The following is a 12,405-nucleotide window of genomic DNA, read 5'->3' on the forward strand; positions in this document are numbered from 1 at the left end:
GAGGGGTGTTAGGACCTCTCCCGGTAGCTGGTCTGCGGACATGCGTGTCTAGATGGCCACGTAAGTTCAATAAAGACACCGGTCAGGACCTGGAAGTTCCTTCACCAATGCGATAAGCATTGGGACACAGGGATCGCCAGGACAACCTCTCTTTGGATGCCTTGTCCTGAGCATGACTAACTGTAAGGTGCTCCATTTTTTATCATCGTGGATAGCGTCGATAACAAATATTAATTATCTAAGCAGCAATGCTGCCATCGATGAATCGTGAAATAAAATTTGCCACCAATAAACTATTTTCAACGTCCTGGGCAATGTGATCGTGGTGGGTTTTCCTATCAGCTGACCAGATGTCCCGTGAGAGTACAGAAAGAGAGAGGGATAAGTGTACAAGGCATGGTGTATATGGTTAAAGGTGTAAGTGAGCGTATGCCATACCTGCCACTGCCCGCCCCGTGGCTACCATGGCGGCATGGAGGACCTCCTGTATAGTCATATTCTCATCAAATTTGCTGTGTTAAGTTAACCCGAGGTCACACTTGACCCCAAAGTATTGCAATTTCCACTATAAATATTCTGGGTTTACAATAAAAACTAGTAACAAATTGTAACCAAATGAGAAAAAAACAAAAAGCACCAACTTAAGATAACTTTTTGTAACAGAATCCAGGCCTCGGGCCATTGCTCAATGGAATAATAGTAAACACAGCAGCAGCCTATGGTTGAATCAATTATCCAGACCCCCCCCCCCTCCTACTGGTTATGTACATTGGCTACAAAGCCAAATAAACTCACGGGAGATATGTTCCTTAATGACACCATGGCCGACCAGGCTATCGACAACTCGGTGACTGCAGGAGAAAGGTCCAGATACTGACAAGTGCCTGGATCCACCTCAACTCCTGAGCAGTTTTCAGCGCTAATGTACAAAGTACAGCAAGTCACAATGATGTCCCAAACCTTAGAAGGGGAGATCGGCAGGACAGCGCCGGATCTGTCTAGACTGCGGAAAGGCGAGTTCTAAAACCGTTCTGACCGCAATGTGCACCACTTGGAATCTTTATTTGTGGCGATAATACATCCAGCAGCTCCTATAAAAAAAATAATAAATAATTGATATTCCTTTATTTTAAATAAAAGACCAAAATATTACATTTACTTTTTTTTTACAACACAAAAAAAACTACCCAGCAGCCAATCATGTGTATTTTTTGTCTAAAGAAATGGCGCGATCACAGGTGCACTCTGATTCCTGTCCCAAGATGGTTTTGGGTCTGCAACGGTCGCCTATGTGCCAGGTTTTACATCAGGTGTACATTATACATGAAATGCCGCCAGCGCAAGACGCGGTAGTGCAAGGATCCAGAGCAAAATACATTTTCTTCCATCGTGCGCTTTGCAAGTGTTGGTATTAAAAATCTCACTTGAGAAATAAAATAGCCATGAACTGGAAACAACCCCACCCCAGTGGTTGTAAAGCTTATGGGTAAGAAATGCTAGCACACAAATTCAGGGTTGGACTGGCCCACAGGTGTACAGGGCATATCCCCGGTGGGCCCGACTGCCAGAGGGCTCCACCAAGATTAGCCCAGCTGCCGATCAAAGTGGGTGCTCCTCAGACACAGCCCTGCCCCCTCCTTTGCATGTCCTCTCTAATGGCTGGCCAAGTACCCCTGTGGTGGCTGGCCACACCCCCTCTGTTTATGGGTCACACCCCTTTAGCTTGGATGCTAACCACTGTATTCCCTGATGGGCCCTTTCTGCCTCAGTCCGACACTGCACAAATATAGACACAAAGCCAATGAGAAAAGCCCATTCGGAGGGAGGGGTGAGACAAGACAATCAGCCAATCAGAAGACATGCAACGAGACGCATGTAGCTAGCGCTGTTGAGCGTCAACATCAACCGTGCGTATTTTTCACCAACTCTCAAGCGCAAGAGGTACGTCTCCTGACAGCCACAGAAAATAGGGATATTCCTGCTTATTTTCTGTGCCTTAAAAAATACCCCAATCGGGGTTGAGACGCGTCGGCCATTGAGTGGGGGAAACCAGAGGAACGTAGGAGGACACTTCATGGCTGCAGCTGCTGGCTTGTACAAAGAGGGCACCCCGGACTCCTTTGAAGTTACATCTTATGCCCGTTGTCAGTTCTAAAAGCGCAGCTGGTAATTGTTTCCCTCCTGCTGTCTGGGGGTCGTTTTCCATCTTGTTCCCATATGAGATATTAGTTATTATTATATGTCTCTCTATTAAATGGCATTACACTATATTTCCTCGCCTTCCTGCACATGATGAGTTACTGACATAGGATGCAGAGGTGGAAGGGACAGGAAAGGAGAAATCTGTACCTGTGAGAGAGAACCTATTGGAACGTGGGACGGGAAGAATTCTTGCACACGAGGGGAAGGATTTGGACTGCTCTCCAGTTTTGTAGATAAGGAATGTGATTATTTCTTGCTTTATCTGTGTGTACAGCGCCAGTGTGAGAGTACTCTATGTTTGTATTTTGTCCTATTTGAGTTATAGGTGTGGAGATTCACCTTCTGGGCCATTCACCCATTGGTTGCTGGTGTGCGCATTGGGAATATCAACGTTTGTATATTGGACATAAGTCTTTCGTATTAGGGGGAGAAAATCTTGGGTCCCGGATAAGTGGGCAATTCTCCCGCAACCCGCGAAGCCCAGTGGGCGGGCGCAATGGGGCTTGATGGTGCACCTTGTGGCGCCCCGTTCTTATTCCGCCCAGCTGACCAGTCCTCTTTAGGGAACTCCCGGAGAGGATTTTGCCAGAGTTGGTATGACATTACCGCACAATGACCCCTCCCAAAGTTGCAATATCCTATTTTGGTACCCCCAGGACTATCTGCTGCTGATTATATTGTCAAGTCTTTGTTTATGCTAGAATCAGGCTTCCACTTCTGCAATCATTGGTTATCAACCTGTCTTCATGTGCTTTCTCCGGCTCCTCCTCCCTTCAAGAGCCAATCAGAAGCCTCCAAACTGCTGCTCTAGGGAGGTACTTATCCAGCCTGGTCCCTGGTATTAGCTTCAGTTAATACTGTTAAGCGCTGCACAATGGCAACACCAGCTTATGTTATCGCTATCGGCTTTCTTCAACTTTAGGGTCTGATCTAGAGATGGGCTGTATAGCGCAGCTGCTGCGCCTGTGTGAATATCCGCAAAAGCTGCAGGAGGCATCTTATGTAAAAAGACACCACTGCCGGCTTTTGTGATCCCATGACTGCGCCCGAAGACGCATCCATTGGGCATATGGCTCAGGTGACTCAGGATGTACGGTGAAATCACACAGGCGGGGCCAGTGAAGCTGCATCCAGGGACGCAGCCAATAGCTCCGGCTTGGCCATAAAATGGGGCCGAAGCATCACCTTTTTACGGAACGCTCCCTGTCGCCTCCCCCAGACGCCAGCTGCATGGCAATCATGTTAGCTCTTTAGGGACACTGCGAGCGACATGGCAGAACCAGATATGCACGACTTAAAATATTGGAGATGTTCGTTAAAAATCAAATTAATCAGCCCCTTAGTTTGCTACGTCTACCCCCTTACAGGACAACTCCGCTGCACTAGAGGCCCTACCCACCTACAGGGCAACTCCGCAGCACTAGAGGCTGTACTAGAGACCCTAGCCACCTACAGGGCAACTCCGCAGCACTAGAGGCTGCACTAGAGGCCCTAGCCACCTACAGGGCAACTCCGCAGCACTAGAGGCTGTATTAGAGGCCCTAGCCACCTACAGGGCAACTCCGCAGCACTAGAGGCTGCACTAGAGGCCCTAGCTACCTACAGGGCAACTCCGCAGCACTAGAGGCAACACTAGAGGCCCTAGTCACCTACAGGGCAACTCCGCAGCACTAGAGGCTGTACTAGAGGCCCTAGTCACCTACAGGGCAACTCCGCAGCACTAGAGGCTGTACTAGAGGCCCTATGCACCTACAGGGCAACTCCGCAGCACTAGAGGCAGCACTAGAGGCCATAGCCACCTACAGGGCAACTCCGCAGCACTAGAGGCAGCACTAGAGGACATAGCCACCTACAGGGCAACTCCGCAGCACTAGAGGCTGCACTAGAGGCCCTAGTCACCTACAGGGCAACTCCGCAGCACTAGAGGCCCTAGCCACCTACAGGGCAACTCCGCAGCACTAGAGGCTGTACTAGAGACCCTAGCCACCTACAGGGCAACTCCGCAGCACTAGAGGCTGCACTAGAGGCCCTAGCCACCTACAGGGCAACTCCGCAGCACTAGAGGCTGTATTAGAGGCCCTAGCCACCTACAGGGCAACTCCGCAGCACTAGAGGCTGCACTAGAGGCCCTAGCTACCTACAGGGCAACTCCGCAGCACTAGAGGCAACACTAGAGGCCCTAGTCACCTACAGGGCAACTCCGCAGCACTAGAGGCTGTACTAGAGGCCCTAGTCACCTACAGGGCAACTCCGCAGCACTAGAGGCTGTACTAGAGGCCCTATGCACCTACAGGGCAACTCCGCAGCACTAGAGGCAGCACTAGAGGCCATAGCCACCTACAGGGCAACTCCGCAGCACTAGAGGCAGCACTAGAGGACATAGCCACCTACAGGGCAACTCCGCAGCACTAGAGGCTGCACTAGAGGCTGCACTAGAGGCCCTAGTCACCTACAGGGCAACTCCGCAGCACTAGAGGCCCTAGCCACCTACAGGGCAACTCTGCAGCACTAGAGGCTGCACTAGAGGCCCTAGCCACCTACAGGGCAACTCCGCAGCACTAGAGGCTGCACTAGAGGCCCTAGCCACCTACAGGGCAACTCCGCAGCACTAGAGGTCCTAGTCACCTACAGGGCAACTCCGCAGCACTAGAGGCCCTAGCCACCTACAGGGCAACTCTGCAGCACTAGAGGCTGCACTAGAGGCCCTAGCCACCTACAGGGCAACTCCACAGCACAAGAGGCCCTAGTCACCTACAGGGCAACTCCGCAGCACTAGAGGCCCTAGCCACCTACAGGGCAAGTCCGCAGCACTAGAGGCAACACTAGAGGCCCTAGTCACCTACAGGGCAACTCCGCAGCACTAGAGGCTGTACTAGAGGCCCTATGCACCTACAGGGCAACTCTGCAGCACTAGAGGCAGCACTAGAGGCCCTAGTCACCTACAGGGCAACTCCGCAGCACTAGAGGCCCTAGCCACCTACAGGGCAACTCCGCAGCACTAGAGGCAGCACTAGAGGCCCTAGCCACCTACAGGGCAACTCCGCAGCACTAGAGGCTGCACTAGAGGCCCTAGCCACCTACAGGGCAAATCCGCAGCACTAGAGGCCCTAGCCACTTACAGGGCAACTCTGCAGCACTAGAGGCTGTACTAGAGGCCCTAGTCACCTACAGGGCAACTCGGCAGCACTAGAGGCAACACTAGAGGCCCTAGTCACCTACAGGGCAACTCCGCAGCACTAGAGGCTGTACTAGAGGCCCTAGCCACCTACAGGGCAACTCCGCTGCACTAGAGGCAGCACTAGAGGACATAGCCACCTACAGGGCAACTCCGCAGCACTAGAGGCTGTACTAGAGGCCCTAGCCACCTACAGGGCAACTCCGCAGCACTAGAGGCAGCACTAGAGGTCCTAGTCACCTACAGGGCAACTCCGCAGCACTAGAGGCTGCACTAGAGGCTGCCCTAGCCACCTACAGGGCAACTCCGCAGCACTAGAGGCTGTACTAGAGGCCCTAGCCACCTACAGGGCAACTCCGCAGCACTAGAGGCCATAGCCACCTACAGGGCAACTCCGCAGCACTAGAGGCTGTACTAGAGGCCCTAGCCACCTACAGGGCAACTCCGCAGCACTAGAGGCCCTAGCCACCTACAGGGCAACTCCGCAGCCCTAGAGGCAGCACTAAAGGCCCTAACCACCTACAGGGCAACTCCGCAGCACTAGAAGCAGCACTAGAGGCCCTAGCCACCTACAGGGCAACTCCGCAGCACTAGAGGCTGTACTAGAGGCCCTAGCCACCTACAGGGCAACTCCGCAGCACTAGAGGCTGTACTAGAGGCCCTAGCCACGTACAGGGCAACTCCGCAGCACTAGAGGCCCTTGCCACCTACAGGGCAACTCCGCAGCACTAGAGGCTGTACTAGAGGCCCTAGCCACCTACAGGGCAACTCCACAGCACTAGAGGCAGCACTAGAGACCCTAGCCACCTACAGGGCAACTCTGCAGCACTAGAGGCTGCACTAGAGGCCCTAGCCACCTACAGGGCAACTCCGCAGCACTAGAGGTCCTAGTCACCTACAGGGCAACTCCGCAGCACTAGAGGCCCTAGCCACCTACAGGGCAACTCTGCAGCACTAGAGGCTGCACTAGAGGCCCTAGCCACCTACAGGGCAACTAGACAGCACTAGAGGCCCTAGTCACCTACAGGGCAACTCCGCAGCACTAGAGGCCCTAGCCACCTACAGGGCAAGTCCGCAGCACTAGAGGCAACACTAGAGGCCCTAGTCACCTACAGGGCAACTCCGCAGCACTAGAGGCTGTACTAGAGGCCCTATGCACCTACAGGGCAACTCTGCAGCACTAGAGGCAGCACTAGAGGCCCTAGTCACCTACAGGGCAACTCCGCAGCACTAGAGGCCCTAGCCACCTACAGGGCAACTCTGCAGCACTAGAGGCAGCACTAGAGGCCCTAGCCACCTACAGGGCAACTCCGCAGCACTAGAGGCTGCACTAGAGGCCCTAGCCACCTACAGGGCAACTCCGCAGCACTAGAGGCCCTAGCCACTTACAGGGCAACTCTGCAACACTAGAGGCTGTACTAGAGGCCCTAGTCACCTTCAGGGCAACTCGGCAGCACTAGAGGCAACACTAGAGGCCCTAGTCACCTACAGGGCAACTCCGCAGCACTAGAGGCTGTACTAGAGGCCCTAGCCACCTACAGGGCAACTCCGCAGCACTAGAGGCAGCACTAGAGGACATAGCCACCTACAGGGCAACTCCGCAGCACTAGAGGCTGTACTAGAGGCCCTAGCCACCTACAGGGCAACTCCGCAGCACTAGAGGCAGCACTAGAGGCCCTAGTCACCTACAGGGCAACTCCGCAGCACTAGAGGCTGCACTAGAGGCTGCCCTAGCCACCTACAGGGCAACTCTGCAGCACTAGAGGCTGTACTAGAGGCCCTAGCCACCTACAGGGCAACTCCGCAGCACTAGAGGCCCTAGCCACCTACAGGGCAACTCCGCAGCACTAGAGGCTGTACTAGAGGCCCTAGCCACCTACAGGGCAACTCCGCAGCACTAGAGGCCCTAGCCACCTACAGGGCAACTCCGCAGCACTAGAGGCAGCACTAAAGGCCCTAACCACCTACAGGGCAACTCCGGAGCACTAGAAGCAGCACTAGAGGCCCTAGCCACCTACAGGGCAACTCCGCAGCACTAGAGGCTGTACTAGAGGCCCTAGCCACCTACAGGGCAACTCCGCAGCACTAGAGGCTGTACTAGAGGCCCTAGCCACCTACAGGGCAACTCCGCAGCACTAGAGGCCCTTGCCACCTACAGGGCAACTCCGCAGCCCTAGAGGCAGCACTAGAGGCCCTAGTCACCTACAGGGCAACTCCGCAGCACTAGAGGCTGCACTAGAGGCTGCCCTAGCCACCTACAGGGCAACTCCGCAGCACTAGAGGCTGTACTAGAGGCCCTAGCCACCTACAGGGCAACTCTGCAGCACTAGAGGCCCTAGCCACCTACAGGGCAACTCCGCAGCACTAGAGGCTGTACTAGAGGCCCTAGCCACCTACAGGGCAACTCCGCAGCACTAGAGGCCCTAGCCACCTACAGGGCAACTCCGCAGCACTAGAGGCAGCACTAAAGGCCCTAACCACCTACAGGGCAACTCCGCAGCACTAGAAGCAGCACTAGAGGCCCTAGCCACCTACAGGGCAACTCCGCAGCACTAGAGGCTGTACTAGAGGCCCTAGCCACCTACAGGGCAACTCCGCAGCACTAGAGGCTGTACTAGAGGCCCTAGCCACCTACAGGGCAACTCCGCAGCACTAGAGGCCCTTGCCACCTACAGGGCAACTCCGCAGCCCTAGAGGCAGCACTAGAGGCCCTAGCCACCTACAGGGCAACTCCACAGCACTAGTGGCAGCACTAGAGACACTAGCCACCTACAGGGCAACACCGCCGCACTAGAGGCTGTACTAGAGGCCCTAGCCACCTACAGGGCAACTCCGCAGCACTAGAGGCAGCACTAGAGGCCCTAGCCACCTACAGGGCAACTCCGTAGAACTAGAGGCTGCACTAGAGGCTGCACTAGCCACCACTCCTCCTATAAAGTTCCTATACACAGACCCATTAGTATGATGGCTTGTTTGTAGGGGGGAGTCATTGTCCCACCTGCTCGGAAACAGGGAATTATTATGTCTGAGTCCCTGCACGCAGGCTGAGGCACAGGGTGACTCTCGCCTCTCCCCGTTGCCTCGGTATCGCAGTATATTGTTTGCCATATACCTCACCCACCATTGTGTCACATAATGTTTATTTTTGAGATCTGCATTTCCTGGTACTGAGCATATAGTAGAATGAAATGTTGGAGTTTCCTCTGCAGCAGATAATCTCCCGGCCTGTGTGCACCGACCATCGGGGATACGTATTCTGTGTGCTGAGGATTATCTATGAGGGAATAATGTCTTTTCTGCAAAATGAAGGTAGTACGGTTAGTAAATATGATGCTTGGTTGCTCTTACACCATATTGGTTGCTGTGTTAGCTGTGGTAGGTAGCGCTGTGTAGCTGTGGTTGGTAGCGCTGTGTTAGCTGTGGTTGGTAGCGCTGTGTTAGCTGTGGTTGGTAGCGCTGTGTTAGCTGTGGTTGGTAGCGCTGTGTTAGATTTGGTTGGTAGCGCTGTGTTAGCTTTGGTTGGCAGCGCTGTGTTAGCTGTGGTCGGTAGCGCTGTGTTAGCTGTGGTTGGTAGCGCTGTGTAGCTGTGGTTGGTAGCGCTGTGTTAGCTGTGGTTGGTAGAGCTGTGTTAGCTGTGGTCGGTAGCGCTGTGTTAGCTGTGGTCGGTAGCGCTGTGTTAGCTGTGGTTGGTAGCGCTGTGTTAGCTTTGGTTGGTAGCGCTGTGTTAGCTGTGGTCGGTAGCACTGTGTTAGCTTTGGTTGGTAGCGCTGTGTTAGCTGTAGTTGGTAGCGCTGTGTTAGCTTTGGTCGGTAGCGCTGTGTTAGCTGTGGTTGGTAGCGCTGTGTTAGCTGTGGTTGGTAGCGCTGTGTTAGCTGTGGTTGGTACAGCTGTGTTAGCTGTGGTTGGTAGCGCTGTGTTAGCTGTGGTTGGTAGCGCTGTGTTAGCTGTGGTTGGTACAGCTGTGATAGCTGTGTTTGGTAGCGCTGTGTTAGCTGTGGTTGGTAGAGCTGTGTTAGCTGTGGTCGGTAGCGCTGTGTTAGCTGTGGTCGGTAGCGCTGTGTTAGCTGTGGTTGGTAGCGCTGTGTTAGCTTTGGTTGGTAGCGCTGTTTTAGCTGTAGTCGGTAGCGCTGTGTTAGCTGTGGTCGGTAGCACTGTGTTAGCTTTGGTTGGTAGCGCTGTGTTAGCTGTAGTTGGTAGCGCTGTGTTAGCTTTGGTCGGTAGCGCTGTGTTAGCAGTGGTTGGTAGCGCTGTGTTAGCTGTGGTTGGTAGCGCTGTGTTAGCTGTGGTTGGTACAGCTGTGTTAGCTGTGGTTGGTAGCGCTGTGTTAGCTGTGGTTGGTAGCGCTGTGTTAGCTGTGGTTGGTACAGCTGTGATAGCTGTGGTTGGTAGCGCTGTGTTAGCTTTGGTCGGTAGCGCTGTGTTAGCTGTGGTAGGTAGTGCTGTGTTAGCTGTGGTTGGTAGCGCTGTGTTAGCTTTGGTTGGCAGCGCTGTGTTAGCTGTGGTCGGTAGCGCTGTGTTAGCTGTGGTTGGTAGCGCTGTGTAGCTGTGGTTGGTAGCGCTGTGTTAGCTGTGGTTGGTAGAGCTGTGTTAGCTGTGGTCGGTAGCGCTGTGTTAGCTGTGGTCGGTAGCGCTGTGTTAGCTGTGGTTGGTAGCGCTGTGTTAGCTTTGGTTGGTAGCGCTGTGTTAGCTGTAGTTGGTAGCGCTGTGTTAGCTGTGGTTGGTACAGCTGTGTTAGCTGTGGTTGGTAGCGCTGTGTTAGCTGTGGTTGGTAGCGCTGTGTTAGCTGTGGTTGGTACAGCTGTGATAGCTGTGTTTGGTAGCGCTGTGTTAGCTGTGGTTGGTAGAGCTGTGTTAGCTGTGGTCGGTAGCGCTGTGTTAGCTGTGGTCGGTAGCGCTGTGTTAGCTGTGGTTGGTAGCGCTGTGTTAGCTTTGGTTGGTAGCGCTGTTTTAGCTGTAGTCGGTAGCGCTGTGTTAGCTGTGGTCGGTAGCACTGTGTTAGCTTTGGTTGGTAGCGCTGTGTTAGCTGTAGTTGGTAGCGCTGTGTTAGCTTTGGTCGGTAGCGCTGTGTTAGCAGTGGTTGGTAGCGCTGTGTTAGCTGTGGTTGGTAGCGCTGTGTTAGCTGTGGTTGGTACAGCTGTGTTAGCTGTGGTTGGTAGCGCTGTGTTAGCTGTGGTTGGTAGCGCTGTGTTAGCTGTGGTTGGTACAGCTGTGATAGCTGTGGTTGGTAGCGCTGTGTTAGCTTTGGTCGGTAGCGCTGTGTTAGCTGTGGTAGGTAGTGCTGTGTTAGCTGTGGTTGGTAGCGCTGTGTTAGCTTTGGTTGGCAGCGCTGTGTTAGCTGTGGTCGGTAGCGCTGTGTTAGCTGTGGTTGGTAGCGCTGTGTAGCTGTGGTTGGTAGCGCTGTGTTAGCTGTGGTTGGTAGAGCTGTGTTAGCTGTGGTCGGTAGCGCTGTGTTAGCTGTGGTCGGTAGCGCTGTGTTAGCTGTGGTTGGTAGCGCTGTGTTAGCTTTGGTTGGTAGCGCTGTGTTAGCTGTAGTTGGTAGCGCTGTGTTAGCTGTGGTTGGTAGCGCTGTGTTAGCTGTGGTTGGTACAGCTGTGTTAGCTGTGGTTGGTAGTGCTGTGTTAGCTGTGGTTGGTAGCGCTGTGTTAGCTGTGGTTGGTACAGCTGTGATAGCTGTGGTTGGTAGCGCTGTGTTAGCTTTGGTCGGTAGCGCTGTGTAGCTGTGGTCGGTAGCGCTGTGTTAGCTGTGGTTGGCAGCGCTGTGTTAGCTGTGGTTGGTAGCGCTGTGTTAGCTGTAGTTGGTAGCGCTGTGTTAGCTTTGGTTGGTAGCGCTGTGTTAGCTGTGGTTGGTAGCGCTGTGTTAGCTTTGGTCGGTAGCGCTGTGTTAGCTGTGGTCGGTAGCGCTGTGTTAGCTGTGGTTGGTAGCGCTGTGTTAGCTTTGGTTGGTAGCGCTGTGTTAGCTGTAGTTGGTAGCGCTGTGTTAGCTGTGGTTGGTACAGCTGTGTTAGCTGTGGTTGGTAGCGCTGTGTAGCTGTGGTCGGTAGCACTGTGGTTGGTAGCGCTGTGTTAGCTGTGGTTGGTACAGCTGTGATAGCTGTGGTTGGTAGCGCTGTGTAGCTGTAGTCGGTAGCGCTGTGGTTGGTAGCGCTGTGTTAGCTGTGGTTGGTGGCACTGCGTTAGCTGTGGTTGGTAGCGATGCGGGAGCTTTGGTTGGTAGCGCTGTGTTAGCTGTGGTTGGAAGCGCTGTGTTAGCTGTGGTTGGTAGCGCTGTGTTAGCTGTGGTTGGTAGCGCTGTGATAGCTGTTGTCGGTAGCGCTGTGATAGCTGTGGTCGGTAGCGCTGTGTTAGCTGTGGTCGGTAGCGATGTGTTAGCTGTGGTCGGTAGCGCTGTGTTAGCTGTGGTCGGTAGCGCTGTGTTAGCTGTGGTCGGTAGCGCTGTGTTAGCTGTGGTCGGTAGCGATGTGTTAGCTGTGGTCGGCAGCGCTGTGTTAGCTGTGGTCGGTAGCGCTGTGTTAGCTGTGGTCGGTAGCGCTGTGTTAGCTGTGGTCGGTAGCGCTGTGTAGCTGTGGTCGGTAGCGCTGTGTTAGCTGTGGTCGGTAGCGCTGTGTTAGCTGTGGTCGGTAGCGCTGTGTTAGCTGTGGTTGGTAGCGCTGTGTTAGCTTTGGTTGGTAGCGCTGTGGTAGTTGTGGTTGGTAGCGCTGTGATAGCTGTGGTTGGTGGCGCTGTGTAGCTGTGGTTGGTCGAGCTGTGTTAGCTGTGGTTGGTAGCGCTGTGTTAGCTGTGGTTGGCAGCGCTGTATTAGCTGTGGTTGGCAGCGCTGTGATAGCTGTGGTTGGCAGCGCTGTGATAGCTGTGGTTGGCAGCGCTGTGTTAGCTGTGGTTGGCAGCGCTGTGATAGCTGTGGTTGGTAGCGCTGTGATAGCTGTGGTTGGTAGCGCTGTGTAGCTGTGGTTGGTAGCGCTGTGTTAGCTGTGGTTGGTAGCGCTGTGATAGCTGTGGTTGGTCGAGCTGTGTTAGCTGTGGTTGGCAGC

The sequence above is a fragment of the Taudactylus pleione genome, unplaced genomic scaffold (genome assembly GCF_031769625.1).
Source record: "Taudactylus pleione unplaced genomic scaffold, aTauple2 ptg000913l, whole genome shotgun sequence".
In the NCBI taxonomy this organism is placed as follows: Eukaryota; Metazoa; Chordata; class Amphibia; order Anura; family Myobatrachidae; genus Taudactylus; species Taudactylus pleione.